The sequence below is a fragment of the Ovis aries genome, chromosome 1, assembly GCF_016772045.2.
Source record: "Ovis aries strain OAR_USU_Benz2616 breed Rambouillet chromosome 1, ARS-UI_Ramb_v3.0, whole genome shotgun sequence".
Classification (NCBI taxonomy): Eukaryota; Metazoa; Chordata; class Mammalia; order Artiodactyla; family Bovidae; genus Ovis; species Ovis aries.
Genome location: NC_056054.1, coordinates 178,876,125 through 178,892,693, shown reverse-complemented (window position 1 = coordinate 178,892,693; position 16,569 = coordinate 178,876,125). Strand labels below are relative to the sequence as shown.

The 16,569-nt window shown below is 46.4% G+C and overlaps 1 protein-coding gene across 15 annotated transcripts in view; it reads right to left on the bottom strand.

The window, feature by feature from the left end:
- BOC (BOC cell adhesion associated, oncogene regulated) overlaps nucleotides 1-16,569 on the bottom strand; it is a 273,171-nt gene that overhangs the window by 62,320 nt on the left and 194,282 nt on the right. For 3 of the 15 annotated variants that reach the window (XM_042231428.1, XM_060417732.1, XM_027979997.2), the window contains exons 1-4: nucleotides 10,635-11,049; nucleotides 10,086-10,142; nucleotides 8,122-8,284; nucleotides 6,460-6,551 (exon numbers count right to left, since the gene is read on the bottom strand). The gene's annotated coding sequence lies outside the window, so the exon portion shown is untranslated. Of the gene's footprint in view, nucleotides 1-3,175; nucleotides 3,224-6,459; nucleotides 6,552-8,121; nucleotides 8,285-10,085; nucleotides 10,143-10,634; nucleotides 11,050-11,609; nucleotides 11,702-16,569 lie in introns of those variants that run through there. The other 12 variants (XM_042231472.2, XM_042231475.2, XM_060417735.1 and 9 more) reach the window with 7 other exon arrangements.

The following is a 16,569-nucleotide window of genomic DNA, read 5'->3' as shown; positions in this document are numbered from 1 at the left end:
GGCGGTTGAGGGTATGTGGCAACTCCCTGTAATTTTCACTTAATTTTTTATTATTAACCTAAACTGCTTTTTTTTTTTTTTAAGGCTACTAATTTCTTTTTAAGTTAAAAAAAAAATCTGGAGGGGAAGCCCTGGCCCATTCCCAGCAACCTGAGATGCTATAGATGTTGGGTCTGGGGATCTCGGTAGTATAATTTCTCAAGCACATTTATTGCCAGCATGAGACCTCTTGGGATACTGGTCCCTATTTTTACTCTTCCTTAATTTCTAAATCTAGAACCAAGTCAGAAATGACTAAGATGAAGTCAGATCTACCCCCTCATGGGCAGACATCCAAACCTGCTCTTCCTTGCACTTGCAGGCTGTCAACTCTGCCACTGCAGAGACCATGCCTGCTTCCTCTGTGCCCAGCACGGGGCCTAACTCCCACCAGGGCCCCATGTGTGGGGAACTGAACCACTCTCAAATTCCTCCAGTGCTCCTCACGTCACAGATGCAACAGGCTAGGGTTAGGGTATGTGGAGGGCGTGATGGTATGTGGAGTTTTCTCTGAATACAACGGAAAGTGTTGAGCAGACAAGTGACCTTACCTGGCTCCTCTTTTGCAAGCTGACACTGACTTTTCTATGAAGGATAGACTATGGGCAGGGAGGTCAGAGGTGAGTGAGGCAGGGAGAACACTTAGGAAGATATCCCAACAGACTAGGTAAGCAAATGTTGATGGAAGACGAGGATGGTGTGAAGTTGCAGGATTCTAAATACATCTTAGAAGCAAAGCCAAGATTATTTGCCAACTTATAGTGGAGTATGAGAGAAAGAACAGAGTCAAAGGGGACTCTCAAGTTTGGGGCCTAAGCAGTAGAATGGAATGTGCAGAATCAGGGAAGAGGCAAAGGAGAAGCTGGGTGGAAGCTGTTTCCTCAGTGACCAGGCCTGAGGACTGGTATAGATAGGTACCTCTGGGCTGGGGCCTCGCCCCAATGTGGGCTCCTCACTTTCACCATCTTCTCATTCCCTCATCATTACATAGCCTTGGGCCACTGGGGTTCCATCAGTGCGTCTTCTACCTACTCATCTTCCCAGCCACCCAATCCAGCAAGAATACTTCTTCTAATCTGTTTTTCTTTCCTTTCTTATTAACAGCCACCTTCTATGAATGTTCACAGTGCATTTTGTGTGCTTTATATGCAGTATCTTGCTGCCTTTTTGCAACAACTTTAAGAACCTAGGTTTTCAGAGTTTAGGTGACTAGCCCTGGGTTATACACCTAGCAACTGGCAAAGTCATGTACAAACCTGAGCCTGTCTGGTCGCAAAGCGCCTCCTTAAACAGGATGCCACTCAATCTCCAACCTGGAAGTGGCCCCAGAAACACTGCTGCCCCCTGCAAAGACCATCTTTCTTCTGCACCTTTGTCTAATGAGATTCACTCCAAGCCTCTGTTCTCTCAGGCGGGGTCCCCCTGACACTCCTCAGACTCCTCTGTTCCTTCCTCTCTCAGGATCTTCTTGACATGAGATCTTTTCTTCTCTCAACTCCTGCTAGATCCTGAGACCTTCACTGTCTTTTCCCACAGGAGAGGGAAAAGCAGCTTGTCTGGCAACCTAACTGCCTTCAGTTCAGGCCCCCACTCTTAGAAAACAAATACACTTATATGTAGAATCTATTTTAAAAAAAAGTACAAATGAGCTTATTTACAAACCAGAAGTAGAGTCACGGACACAGAAAACACATTTATGGTTACCAGGGGACAAAGGGGAAAGGAGTAAATTGGGAGGCCGGCATTGACACATGTACATTACTGTATACAAAGCGGGCTTCCCTGGTGGCTCAGGTGGTAAAGAATCTGCCTGCAGTACAGGAGTTCCAGGATCTATCTCTGGGTCAGAAAGATTCCCTGGAGAAGGGAATGACTACCCACTGCAATATTCTTGCCTGGAGAATCGCACGGACACAGGAGCATGGTGGGCTACAGTCCATAGGGTCGCAAAGAGTTGGACGCAACTGAGCAGCTAAAGATATATATAAAACAGATACCCAATAAGAAACTACTATATAGCACAGGGAACTCTACTTAATACTTTGTAATGGCCAACATGGGAAAAGAATTAACTCACTTTGCTATGACCTGAAACTAATATTGCCAACCAACTATGAAAATTGTGTTGGAAGTGTTAGTTGCTCAGTCATGCCCAATTCTCTGTGAACCCAGGGGCTTTGTGACTCCATGATCACCAGACCAGCCCATGGAATTCTCCAGGAAAGAATACTAGAGTCGGCTGCCATTCCCTTCTCCAGGGGATGTTCCTGATCCAGGGGTCAAACTCAGGTCTCCTGCATTGCAGGCTGATTCTTTACCATCTAAGCCACCAGGGAAGTCCGCTATACTACATCAACTATACTCCACTAAAAATAAAAGAAAACAAAATAAACATAGCCACCGAAGCAGACGCAGCCCTTGGTCCAGACTCTGACCTCTGCCTGTGCCCTCAAGTGTCTTTTCTCCTAACTCATCTTGGGTGAGCACAGATGCCAGAGGCTTTTGAGGTGAGTAGAACCTTCTGCATCAAAAGTGTTCCTTTGTGCATTTCTCTGTATCCTTATAGTGCCCCAAGAAGGCATCTTGTGAAGATGAGGTAATAAAGGCTCAGAGTTCCCACGATTTCCTCTTGGTTATCCAACTAGTTGGTCACATAATTATATTTTAAACCCAGGTGTCCTGAGTCCCATCCCCGCACCTACACACACACATACACACACACCCACACACCCACACACCCACACACCCACACCCACACCCACACCCACACACCCCACCCACACACCCCCCCAGAACATCCTGGCTTCAGGTTTTCCACATTTGTTAAAGAAAAACAAGGAACAGAGGGCAACTGCAGGCTCATCACAGGCGAATCTCCCGGCTCTGCAGTAGGAAGCCAGTAGGGAGAGTGAGTTGGTTTCGCTCTGCAGGTAACAGCCTGTAGAACTCTTTCTGCTGACTGGTCTGTGAGTATTTGCCTGGCAGGTACCATCTCCTGTCAGTTACCTGTCTGTCAAAGTTGCTACTTCCTTCCCCAGGGTATTTTTCTGCACAAGCTGCCACTTCTGACCAGGAAAAGTATCTGCTGGGCAAAACTCCTTTTCCCCTTCACCCCACTGAGGCCCAGAGGACCTACTTGATCAGACTTGCAGAGATCCAAGGAGCCCGTGGATTCAGCTGGCACCTGCAGTGGAAGTAGAGACTCAGACAGCCAGTTCAGATGATGTCCCAGAGGGAAAAAAAGCCGGGAGACACATTCCAAGAAGAGACCCAAGATAGCAGCAGCTTTCAGCACTGCCTGAGGAGCTGGACATCAGCTGGGTCTTAGGACCCGGCTTCCCTCATGTCAGTCAGGACCTTCCATTTGTGGCCCCGGTTTTCAATTCATGTCTCTTAAAGCAAGTCTCACAAAGGCCGCCACTGGCCCCTTGTACTTTGTTAGCTGCAAAAGAAACAGTTTTCCTAAGCTAACGGAGCTCTGCTTAGAGGGAGTGATTGTCTGGATACTTTTTTTTTTTCCTTCTCAAAGCCTGAGTTTTGGATTTAGCAGCCAGCCGTGCAATCTTGGCTCTGCCAGTTACCAGCTGTGAGACCATAACAGGTCCCTACAGTCATTTAGGCTTCAGCTCCCTTATATGCTGAGTAGGATCGTGCTGCCCATCTTCACAGGACTGCTGGGGGGTTGCAGGACAGTGCTCACAGGACTAAGCACAGCACCCTGGTGTGCAGCAGGTCTCACTAAATGGCAGGTCTTGTTCTCATCAGAAGGAGGATGGAGGCAGGCAAGGCTATCTCTTTGGCTCTGGGATCTGCCGGTCTCAGCCTGTCCTTGGGGTCCATAGATAATTCCCCGAATGGGTAATGATTCTTCCCTCTTGCCCTGAAGGAAGGGCGCCTGCTGCTCACGTATGCTCGCCCTCTTAAGAGAGCATCTCCACATGCACGTAACTCTTTGTAAAATCAGGAGAACAAAGATGAACTCCATCACAATGCTGCCTTCAGCAACCTGTTCGTTCTTTTCACCCACACTCAAGACCTTTGTGGTGTCTCAGTGACAGGGAATTGGCTGCCAACCTTCTTGTTCCCCTTTGGGTAGGAGAGCTGAGCTCCCCACCCCTACTCTCTCCCATTGTTGAAGACCACCCAGTGAAACGTGCTGGCAAGCTGCCACCGTCCAGGCAGGCGAAAGCCAGGCCTGATTACCCAGCCCGCGCCTCTGGAACAGAAGCCTACAGAACACAAGGCACCTGACTGTGGGGCTTTCACCTGGCGCTGACGCGGTCTTCACGACGGTGAGACCACCAACGCTGTCCAGGAAGGGCTGCAGGTGACTGCTTGGCAGGCCTGTGCAATGGAAGAGCCATTAGACTCTACCTCTTGGCTGTAACACAGCGGATTTTTATGGAACTTGTTCACTACAAAACATCCATTCATAATGACAGAAGTAAACAGTCGTGAATTTCCATCACTTTATGTGGTCTCACTTGCAAAAGCAGGTACAGTGTTGACTGACTACATGACGAAATCCTCCTCACGTGAGCACAGGTGTGTAAAAAAAGGACGCGCTCCAGTCACACCTCTGTGGGACGATAGTCATCAGACTGAAAAATGGGGGAGATGCTTTGTGAAGTAACTAAGAGCAGCCTCTGCTTTCACAGAAAAGTAATAAACTCAGAACCCCCCAATTTTCCTCTCCAATTAACAGTGACCCACACCTAATAAACCTGCTGGGACTGTAATGTTAGGTAAGTTCAGGCTAGTAAAGCCACTTGGCTGGGACTATTCTGGAAAAATATTGGCAGGCCAGGAGAGGTGAGGGAGTTGTCCCTTTAAGAGTCCAATTTCAGCCTGGCCTGGGCAAGGGGACCTCCAAGGTCAGCTGGTTCCACACACCCTCCTCCTCTTACCTGGAGCTCCCATCCTGTCTAAGCCACCTCTTAGCAGTCAAGGAGGGTCCTGGGAAAATGGAGAGCCCAGGAACTTTTCTGTGTCCCTAAAATGAACATCTCCTCACTTCCTACTCTGGGAATGACTTTGGAACTAAGCAAAGCTACCCCAGACAGTAGAACAAAGGGCAAACAAAACTGAAAAGTGAAAAGATGAATTCAGGCACATCTTTCTGGCATTCACAGCTAAAATCTGATGGGATGAGAAGGAAAAGACAATCATGTGTTTCTCCTTTGCCCCGTGAAAGCTATCAGTCACTGCTTTTAGATCATGGTCGAAGACTCACATTTCTGAGATTCTGTATTCAATGCAGAGATTCCAGTTTTTAACTTTACTAAAATTAAAAAAAAAAAAAAAAAACTCTGAACTTGAAATAGCCTGTCTTAAGAATTCTTCAGCCTATTATCCTCTGAGGAAAAGTCCATTTGCAGGAAGGATGTTTCAGTCCTGCCAGCCCCACCTTGACCTCTAGGACAGCCTGAGATACTAGCTCTCCCCACTCCAGAAGCCTCGCTTCACTACCCAGTCCAAGAACTTTCACACTGGAGTCTGCATTGCTGTGCCTGCATGTCCCTTCCCTGCAGTCATGGAATTCTGGAAGGTGCAGGCTCTGGTATTAGTCCGGGCACTCAATAAAAAACGTGTTGAAAGGATGAAGGCTCCAACCAACACACGAGTTATCATCACCCTCCTTGTCCACTGACGTCCAAACTCAGTTTGGAGGTGCATAAACATTTCTTTGCCTTATTTTCTGCTGCTCAGCTCCTTTTAGATGATTTTTTTAAAAATTCAACCCATATTATGTATTTTCCTGTTACTAACCAGGAGAAGTAGTTGAAACTTTTCTCAACATTTTCTCTGGCAAGCAAGGTAAGTTGATTGTGTATCACGGGCTCTCATTTTTCTCCTGTGATTTCAAAACTCTTACTGCCCAATAACTTCGTCCCAAACATCAAAGACCTTCTTTGAAGATAAGGCCAAATTCTCCATTAGGAAAAGACAAACTATTTCCTAATTTTATTTCAGAAGATGGAATAAAGATGGAAGATGGAATGACATGGAATCCCTCTAGGTTTTGTGAGATAAACATTGCCCGGTACACCAGACCAGAAGGCATTTGCTGTAATACCATTGGTAGACACATGAACACAGGGCTTTCCTCACCCATACCCAAGCAGGACTTTTCCACAGTAGTTTTAGACTCCAAATCCATAGTAAATGGTTTACATCCAACAGGTTGAACAGAATTTGGCTCAGGAAAGGAGAGTCCACTTGGTCACCCGAGGGAAAACAAGCTCTGACTACAAGAGTATCTGAGCTGAACCAACCTGTTTTGTCCAGATTCCACTCAAAACTGGACCCTTCCAATACTGAAGGATGAGAAACATTCTATCCTCACCTGGCAACACAAACTATGAAAATATGACTGACCCAAGCAGCCAGACATATTAGACTGTGGGCAGAAAACCTCACCTGCTTCTTCTACTTCATTGCTGATAGCCTCAGATGGTGTGAATGTTGACAAGACTTCACGGGTCATGGGTTCCAGGAAGTTTGTTCCGGGCCTGAGGAAAAAGAAAGTGTCTCAAACAAAATAAACAAACACTTTGAAAGTATTTGCTTTTTATAAGGTGCATTGCTATAAACCAGACTAATTCCTTATTAATCCATTTTACAAATGAGAATATGGAGAAAAGGCAGTTTTTTCTAAATCATAGGCTTCCTTACATCTCCAGGTACCTGGCCCTTTGCTAGAAATGGAATAAACAATGGATGAAGAACAAGGATTACATTGAAACCAGTCATTGATCTTACAAAACCATTACCATTTTCATCAATATTTACCAAATATCTGTGAAGAACACATTATGAGCAGCCCTCATACAAAGTAAGGTGGACTAACAGGGAAGGGGTTGGAGGTGGTAGGGCAGCAGGTGAGGAATGACCCCCCACACACACCAAAATCAAGGGTCATCTGATAGATGGGTCAGGCTGGAGTAGAAGGGTCCTGTCAAGGTAATCATCATGAGACACAGCCACATGTGACAGGGCTAAGAAATTTAGATTGTAAACTTAGAGTGATGACTTGTTTATGGGACTGATGAAGGATGGATGGTGGCAGGGGGTGGGCATGCAGGGGCATTGGGTAGACAGCGGGGAGTCCAGCCATGTGTCAGCACAACTGTCCAGGGCATGCAGAAGCATGGTGGTAGCAGGAAAGGAAAAGATGGTGGGATGGTAGAACAATAAAGGGAAGGGCAGGAGAGACTGGTTAGCTTAGGGAGGAGCTGACAGTAGTGATGGAGACACAGGAATTGATCGGTTCGGTGGATGGAGTCAGTGTGAATGGAGTCCACAGCAGAGCCAGGGCTCCCATCCAAGTTTCCTAATCCTCAGGGCAGTGCCACTTGAGATGGAGCCTTTAAGCCTTACTTCCTGATTCCACCTCCCCTTCTCTACCCATTTCCAACCCTGAGGGCTCCAAGGAGGCTAGAGCCCTATTTAGGAAGGCTTTTTGTAAACATGGATGTCTAGATTAAAAACAAACACCATCTTCCATCGCACCCTCCAGCCTCAAATATTTGATTTAGCCTCATAAATGAAAATATTACATGTAAAGCCTCCATGTGGGAGCACTCTCAGGATTTAGCTTGTTCCCAGTAATAGCAAAGGGGACATACAGGCTGGATATACCTGTTCTCTATGAGCCTTTGGTCAAAAGTATAGAGACACTTCAGGCCTGTCTGACTACAGAGTCTACACTTTTATTGCAGCTATGTGAAAAGTTTGTATGCACATGGATGAACAGAGGCAGTTGTGTTATAGTACAGGAACATGAGTAATTTTAAAACACATTTTATTATTAGTAGATGCTTGTACAATAAATAAAAATGGCGGGGTGGGGTGGGGTGGAGTACTTTGGAGAACCGTCCTTTGACTAAGAAAGACTATTCAGGGACAAACAAGCTCCCAGTCTGGGTGAGGTCTGATATACTAGAAACGCCTGCTAAATGGCTTGCTGAATCGAAGCATGGAGATGACAAGAAGTTCCATATGTTAAAGTAAATACATTTTAAAAACAGTAACAAATCACTTTCACTTCTCTCCCTCCCCAATTCCCATTTCTCCACCCACCTTATTTTCCTAGATAGCAAGGAGGCTTGGAATTTGCAGGAAAGAAAGCAAACTCCCAATGTACAATATCTTCTGGTGCCAGGTCAATACTTTCTTATTCAGAGGCCAGAAAGTACTGGAAGCAATTATCTAGTACACTTGGGTCCTCTTCAACTTCTTCTCGCTTGGTTAAAAGATACAGAAGGAAAAACTCTTATTTCTTAACCATCCTGGGGACTTTGTCAAAAACTGAACTCAGATCCCCAGGGTCCCATGGAAGACTATGACCACCAGGTTCACGTCTCACCATCCCAGCTTACACCCTGGGGATCCCTGGCAAAGTCCACTGAATTATTCCACGAGTAAAATCTCTTATTCCTTCTTAGGGTATGGAAACCACAGGTAAGCTGGTGAAGAGAACTAGAAGCCCAAACATTTGAAAGAGCATTTCAAAGAAAGGAAAATTTCTGGACCCATTTGGAGGAGGGAAGAGAATATAAATTACCCTCTTAACACAAGTTGACCAACCAATCAACAGCTAAGCAGGGTTCTCTCTGTTCCCCCCTTTCATATCCCAGCTGTGGTCAAGGAAGCAACTATCCTGGCTTCTATCAACTTCCTCTCCCCAGTAAAGCCAATGCTGTGGCTTAGGCGATTTCTCCTGAGAAAATGTGTCTTGTAATGTTACTCTTCTGAGATCTCTTGACAGAGGGTGAACAGGACACTGTCTCAACCCTCAGATTTTATAGGTGTAGATGGCCTCCAGCTTCTTAAAGAGCCAAGCTCTGAGCAATAAGTGCGGGCAGGAAATGTCAGCAAAGCAGCAACTCTTACTTCTTTCATTTTCCATACACTCACTCAAACACTCATGCCGCAGGAAAACTGTAACTCCAGCGCTGTTCCCCCCACTTCCCCCCACCTCTGTCCCAGGGACCCCAAGGTGCTTCAAGGTTACCATGGGAACCTTCTGGGTTTCAATTATGAAACCATTAAAAAGTACCAATTATAAGACCTCAGAAACGTTCCTGGGAAACCTGTTACACACCTCAAAATGGTCAAACTCTTGCCTCAGATTCACTTTAAGTAAAGTGCAGAAAACAGGTCACACAGATGTTTGGGAGCCTGAGCCCCCACCTTAGTCCAAGGAGACTGTTTCATGCTGCCCTTGAGAAAACGAAGACTGATTTATTGGCTATATCCAAAGGGATGACAAACCATGACAGGGCTGGGCTGCCTGCAGGCCCAATTGTGGAATAAATCAGAAATGTGTGTGCATTCAAGAATTTTGAAAATTTCATTCATTCACCAGCGATGTTCACCAAGTTCTGGGTAACAAAGATCCAGGTGATGAATGTGAGGTGGGTGCAGGGCACCTGGAAGCGGCACAAGGGTCTGAAACCAAAACATACTTTTCACTCAGTTCATTCAAAGAGGTAACTCCGGGTCAAAAACTTATTCGAACCCATGTGAGCTTGCTGAGAACGGATGGGGGAGCGGCAGAATACCCCACCACACCCAGAAAGTGCCTGTTCGGGATTGCTGGTGTGTGGTTTGGGTATTCTTAGCTCTACCGCCACATCTCTGGCGGCACACAACCTTCCAAGCAACCCTGCCACTGTAACCCCATCCCCAAAACAAAACCGAGCAAACAAATCCCCAGGGCTCCTTAATCTCCTCCAGTTCTCTCCCCACCCCCAACCCCCAATTCTCCTACCATCTGGAAGAGCAAACGAACACTGGCATCCTGAAAGTTAAGCAGAGCCTTCAAAAATCCAGCAGAAAATTCTTGGGTTTCCTGCCCTTCCCCACAGCCCCTTCCCACTTGTTCCAAGGGATTATTTCCCCACCTCTCACAGTTACACAAACAAACCCCCGCAAGAGGACGTTATGCGCGAAAACACACACACACACACACATTTGACCGCACGCTGCTCCAAGCCCACAGACACCTCTGGACACCCCCACTTCAGCCTCAGCCCTTCCACCTTTCCAGCGGGGGATGTTTCCCTGGCGCTGTTTTGCTCCCAGTCCGTTCAGTCTATCTAAAAAAAAAAAAAAAATTTTTTTTTTTTTTTTAAACGCCAAGACCGTACTAAGAGGCCAAAGGGGCGTGCGATAGTTTTGTGTATTTGCAGACCTCATGTGGGTTTCTCCCCACCGCCCTGCTGCGCTCTGAGCCTGGAACTGGTGTCAACCTTTGGGGGAAGTTTGGGAGGCTGTCCCGGCCCTTCTTCCACAAGGGAAGCTTCCGGGAATGATCGGCCAGACCGCGCCCGCAGGGAACGAGACGCAGCGCTCCCGGGCCCGGAGGCGGCAGCCCGGCACCCCGCAGCCAGCCTGGGCCGCAGTCCCCCGCCGGAGCCCGCGGGCGGAGCGCTCGGACCGCTCCCGCCGCCGGCGCGTCCCCATCAGCCACCCGCCGGCGCTTCCTCGGCATCGCTCGGCCTGCGGCCGCCAACCCGCCCCCTCCCCTCCCCAAACCAACAAACACAACTTTTTATGAAAAGAAAACAAACTTCAGCGACGTGACTCACCTCTGGTGCAGCGGGCTCCTAGGAAGGGCGAGCCGGGGCCCGGGGGCCAGCGCCGTGGGCGCGGAGAGAGCCACACAGCCTGGGGCCGCACGGACACACAACCCGCACAGTGACACCCAGGGACACACAAAACAGGAGGACGGCCGCAGCGGGAGCAACAAAGGAGCCCCGGACGGAGAAGTTGCCGGCCGGAGCAGGGGGGCGCGTGCGGGCGCGTGTGGCTGCGGCGGGCGTGAGTGTGAGTGTGTGCGCGCGTGTGTGAGTGTGCGCTCGCGGCGGCTGACACGGGCGGGCCGGGGCTCAGGGTCCCCGCGGCAGGAAGCTGCGGCCGCGGCGGTGGCAGGGGGACAAGGCAGGGAACGCCGCGCCCTGCGCACCCTGTCCCTCCATATGGAAGAAGCTTTCTTGGATGACTGAACTCGCAAACAATTCCTTCTTTTGCTTCTCCTGCCTAGGAGCCTCCCATTACCGCGCGCGGGGGAGGGGGAGCAGAGGAGGCGGGGAGGAGGGGAGGAGCAAAGTGGAGCCAAGAAAGTCTTGGAAAGGAAGCTGGAAGAAAAAAAAGTCTCCCCAAACTCAGTTTCTCTCCTAATACCCACTTTCTTTCTGTTGCGCCTGAATCCCGTGCTTTCCCCCAGCTTCTTTTTCTTTCCCATGCCAAAAGCAAAGTCTTCTAACTTTCTCCCACACTCACGGCTCCCCTGATCCCCCACTTGCTCTTTAGCTTCACCTCAGACCCTAGCTCGCCTACTCTATCCTCTCCTCTCTCCTGTCTCTTTTCCCCGGGTCTTTTTATGATACCCATCCCCGCCCTTCTTAATGGTCTCCTTCACTCTGCAAACAAACGATTGCATAAATCATTAAAAGTAGACTTTGTTATTAAATGCTCCCCTACCCTCTACCCCCAAATGGGGCAACAGCTGTCGAGAAAATTATAAGGAAACCGAAGCCCCAGGGCTATCTCCCTTGACCTACCCGGTGGGTCGGAGGAGAGAGAGTTTGCCGCGTCCTCCTCGGTTTACAGCGCCCTGCCCTGACCTCCATTCATCATCCCAGGAAGGAAGCTTGAGGAAAAGGATGAGAGAGCGGAGGCCAGGGAGGGGGAGCGGCCGCAGAGGAGTTAGATACCTCCTTGTGTGCGTGTGTTAAGCCCTCCCTTTAGTGTTGGGCAGATAACACTCAGAGTATCAGCTCTCCAACTTCAGCTACCTCAGAACCCCCTGTAGGCTTATTAAAATCTTGCTGAGCCCGAGGCGGCAGGGTCTGGGGTGGGCCCAAGAATTTGCGCTTCTGTGAAGTTCTCAGGGGATGCTCATGCTGTGGGTCCCGGGCCACATTTTAAAACCTACTTTTGCAGGATATTGAGAAGTCAAACATGCTTTGAGTTGGGGCAAATGGGGTCTTCTTAATCTGTAAGGGATGGAACAGAGATAGTGAAGGGTCATCCAGTTCGTATCCTTATACTGCAGTTTGAGGACACTGAGACCCAGGGGGGTTAAGGCTGAAATTTGTTCAAAGTGAACCTGGAGTTTGTGCCAAAGTGGGAAGAAAGCTGTTCTGAAAGTTGGTCAGGCAGGCCTAGAGTGGGGTGAATGAAAGGGCTGCAACCTATGTGGCAGGAGCACTGCCCCCGCAGGCAGGGGCCACCGTGTGACTCTGAGAAAGTCACCTAACCTTTCTGACTTTGGTTTTGTCCTCTTGAGTTTCTCATCCGCAAAAATTCACTTTACATTGAATATATGATTTTAATTGAACCTGAATCAAAAAATGTTTAAAAGGGTAACATAAATATCTTTCAATCAATACATTGTACTATCTTTTTTCTCATGCTTTTGGAAAATTCAGGCATGAGCCAGTTTCTTTATTGATGTATCTGGTATGTTCAGCCCCGTGTGCCTGGATTCTTGGGTCTGTCTCCAGGGGAAAGTGGATAAGGGGGATGATCCATTTTCAACAAGGTGAAAAATACTATGAACTCCTTCTTTGAAGGAGTATTCTTCCCTCTCCTTTCTTCTCCAGTCCCCCACCCTCCCCACTTAATCTCCATCATTCTCCCCCTAATATTCTCCAAGACATATTTTTCTCTCCACTCAATAACCATACTAGCTTCTACCTTATTATCCTCTTCTAGGGTTCAGGATTACAAGGCTTGGGGGCCATTCTGGACCATTCTCCAAGGAAATGGGCCAGCCAGCCTTCCATTGCAGTGAAAACACTCTGTCTCCCCAGAGCCTCAAGCAGAGTACGGAGTTGTCTGCTTTTCAAAGATGACTCCAAGTACAACTCCTACTGACAATGTGAGACACCAATGCATGGAACTCTTACACTGGTTCTTCCATAGTTCTTCATATACTATTCAAAATGTCTCTTATCCCTTCCCATTGTCTCCTTCTGAAGACTTTCTCCTAGGACCCTTGATTCCCTCCATTCTGGCCTTTGGGTGTCCCCTGAACTCTGAGTCAACCACTCAGAGCACAATAGAAAGGAAAGAATCTTGAAGTCCTTACCAAAAGTATTTAACCAAGAGAAAAGATCCATGGCCTGTACTGCTCTCCATCCCAGACAGCTCATGCAGCTGCTCCTCTTTCCCATAGAGTTCAGGCCGAATGCAGATCACAACCTAATTGAGTAGGCTTAATTCTGCAGGAGCACTAAGCACACTGTTGGCACCTCACACGTGTTTATTATTTTTATGGCTCTTTGTATTAACATAATTGTGTTTATTATTATTATTCCCTTAAGAAACTCTCTCTCTTCCTTTGCCTGGAGCAAGTTCCTTGCCTAATTCTCCCCTCTCCACTCTATTAGTTTCCTTATCCCTGCCCTCCCGACTCCACTCTAACCCCGTTCCCACCCCCCACCCCCAACCATCTCAAAACGGAGCATGGGCTTTCTATCAGGTACTCTCTGCTACTCTTGATTATGTTCGTGGTGATTTCCCTCTGGCATTTCACTCCTTGGGGGATTCCTGGGCCTTAATCAAGAAGGAATATTTAGTAAGGAAGTGATCATCACATTTATTATGTTGAGGGTGGGCAGGCAGAGGCTGTAGGTCACCATATAAGGTCACTATATAAGTCACCGTATCACTAAGTGTTCAGAGTGAGCTGGAAGGAATCACGGTGAGTAACATTAAGAGAGGATGCTCCCTCCTTAGTGTATTGCAGGCTCTCTATTTGTATCGTGAACAGAAAGAGCGCCTTCGTGGTGAAGGATATCTGGGAAGGATTGTGCTGAGAAAATTACAAACATATAGGCAAAGAGAAGGATTTGATCATTTATCCTCTGTTTTAATATAAATCTGCTTTCCTGATTATAAAATGTGTTCACTGAAGAAAATTTAGAAATTACAGAAAAGCATGAAAAGGAGGAAAGTACCTTAATTCCACTACCCAGAGGTAACACTGTTAACAGGGTATTTTTTCCACTCATTCTTCTCTCATTTTTGTCTTTCATCATACAAATCCATACTTCAATTTCACTGAGTACATGATTCTAACTGATTATAACTGGAAGATGTTTAAAAGGGCAGTATAAATGGATATACAGTATAAGGGAACGTTTCATGCAAGGATGGGCACAATAAAGGACAGAAACAGTAAGGATATAAGAGAAGCAGAAGCAATTAAGAAGAGGTGGCAAGAATACACGGAAAAACTATACAAAAAAGGTCTTACTGACCAGGAGAACCACAATGGTGTGGTCACTCACCTAGAGGCAGACATCCTGGAGTGTGAAGTCAAGTGGGCCTTAGAAAGCATTACTATGAACAAAAAGCTAGTGGAGGTGATGGAATTCCACCTGAGCTGTTTAAAATCCTAAAATATGATGCAGTTAAAGTGCTGTACTCAATATGTCAGCAAATTTGGAAAACTCAGCAGTGGTCACAGGACTGGAAAATGTTAGTTTACATTCCAATCCCAAAGAATGTTCAAATTACTGAACAACTGCCCTCATTTCGCATGTTAGCAAGGCAATGCTCAAAATCCATCAAGTTAGGCTTCAGCAGTACATGAACCAAGAATTTCCAGATGTACAAGCTGGGTTTAGAAAAGGCAGAGGAACCAGAGATTAAATTGTCAATACTTATTGGATCATAGAGAAAGCAAAGGAATTTCAGAAAAGCATCTACTTCTGCTTCATTGACTACGCTAAAGCCTTTGACTTTGTGAATCACAACAAGCTGTGGAAAATTCTTAAAGAGATGGGCATACCAGACCACCTTACCTGTCTCCTGAGAAGCCTGTATGCAGGTCAAGAAGCAACAGTTAGAACCTTACACAGAACAAGTGACTGGTTCATAATTGGGAAAGGAGTACAACAAGGTTGTATCTTATCACCCTATTTATTTAACTTCTATGCCAAGTACATCATGAAAAATGCCAGGCTGGATGAACCACAAGCTAGAATCAAGATTGCCAGGAGAAATATCAATAACCTCAGATATGCAGATGATACCATTCTAATGGCAGAAAGTAAAGAGGAACTAAAGAGCATCTTGATGAGGGTGAAAGAAGAGAGTGAAAAAGCTGGCTTAAAATTCAACATTCAAAAAACAAAGATCATGGCATCCGGTGCCATCACTTCATGGCAAATAGAAGGGGAAAAACTGGAAGCAGTGACAGAGTTTATTTTCTTGGGCTCCAAAATCACTGCAGACAGTGACTGCAGCCATGAAATTTAAAGACGTTTGTTCCTTGGAAGAAGAGCTATGACAAACCTAGACAGCTTATTAAAAAGCAAAGACATCACTTTGCTGACAAAGGTCCATATAGTCAAATCTATGGTTTTTCCAGTAGTCATGTACGAATGTGAGAGTTGAACCATAAAGAAGTCTGAGCACCAACGAACTGATGCTTTTGAACTGTGGTGCTAGAGAAGACTCCTGAGAGTCCCTTGGACAGCAAGGAGATCAAACCAGTCAATCCTAAAGGAAATCAACCCTGAATATTCATTGGAAGGACGGATGCTGAAGCTCTAATATTTTGGCCACCTGATACAGAGAGTCAACTCATTGGAAAAGACCCTGATGCTGGGAAAGGCAAAAGAAGAGGGTGGCAGAGGATGAGATGGCTAGATAGCATCACTGACTCAATGAACATAAATTTGAGCAAACTCTGGGAGACAGTGAAGGACAGGGAAGCCTGGTGTGCTACAGTCCATAGGCTTGCAAAGAGTTGGACACGACCGAATGACTAAACAGCAGCAATAAATTTATACCTTTATTTAATATTTTGTATTTTTTTCTTATGCTTTGGTAATTTAGGGGTCAGTTGGCTCAGAAGGTAAAGCGTCTGCCTGCAATGTGGGAGACCCGAGTTCGATTTCTGGGTTGGGAAGATCCCCTGGAGAAGGAAAAGGCAATCCACTCCAGCACTCTTGCCTGGAAAATCCCATGGACGGAGGAGCCTGATAGGCTACAGTCCATGGGGTCGCAAAGAGTTGGACATGACTGAGTGACTTCACTTTCACTTCTTCACTATACATTTGGTACTTTTATATTTTGTAAAACCATGTTCACTGTAACATGGTTGTGATCCAAGTTGTGATCCTCCTTTTCAAATTTAACATTCAAATGTGATTATTTTTCCCAAGTCATTAAATCATCTCTGAAGTTCAACTTAAACATCTATGTACCATTCAAAGAGAGGTTACTTATTCAACCATCCTCCTAATGTCATATTTTTAGGTTATTTCTATTTTTATTATGATCATGCACCACAGCTGACTAAACATCATAAATCTTCATTAATAATTCTGATTATCTAAAGGTGAATTTCTATTAGCAGAAATTTTGGATCAACAGATAGAACATTTTAAAGGCTTTTGGTTGGTATTGCAAAACTGTCCTTTCATGACTCCAATATATATTTTCATCTCTCAGATTTCCACAACAATGAAGTCATCAAATACAAGGCTCCAAGTGGAGAGTTGA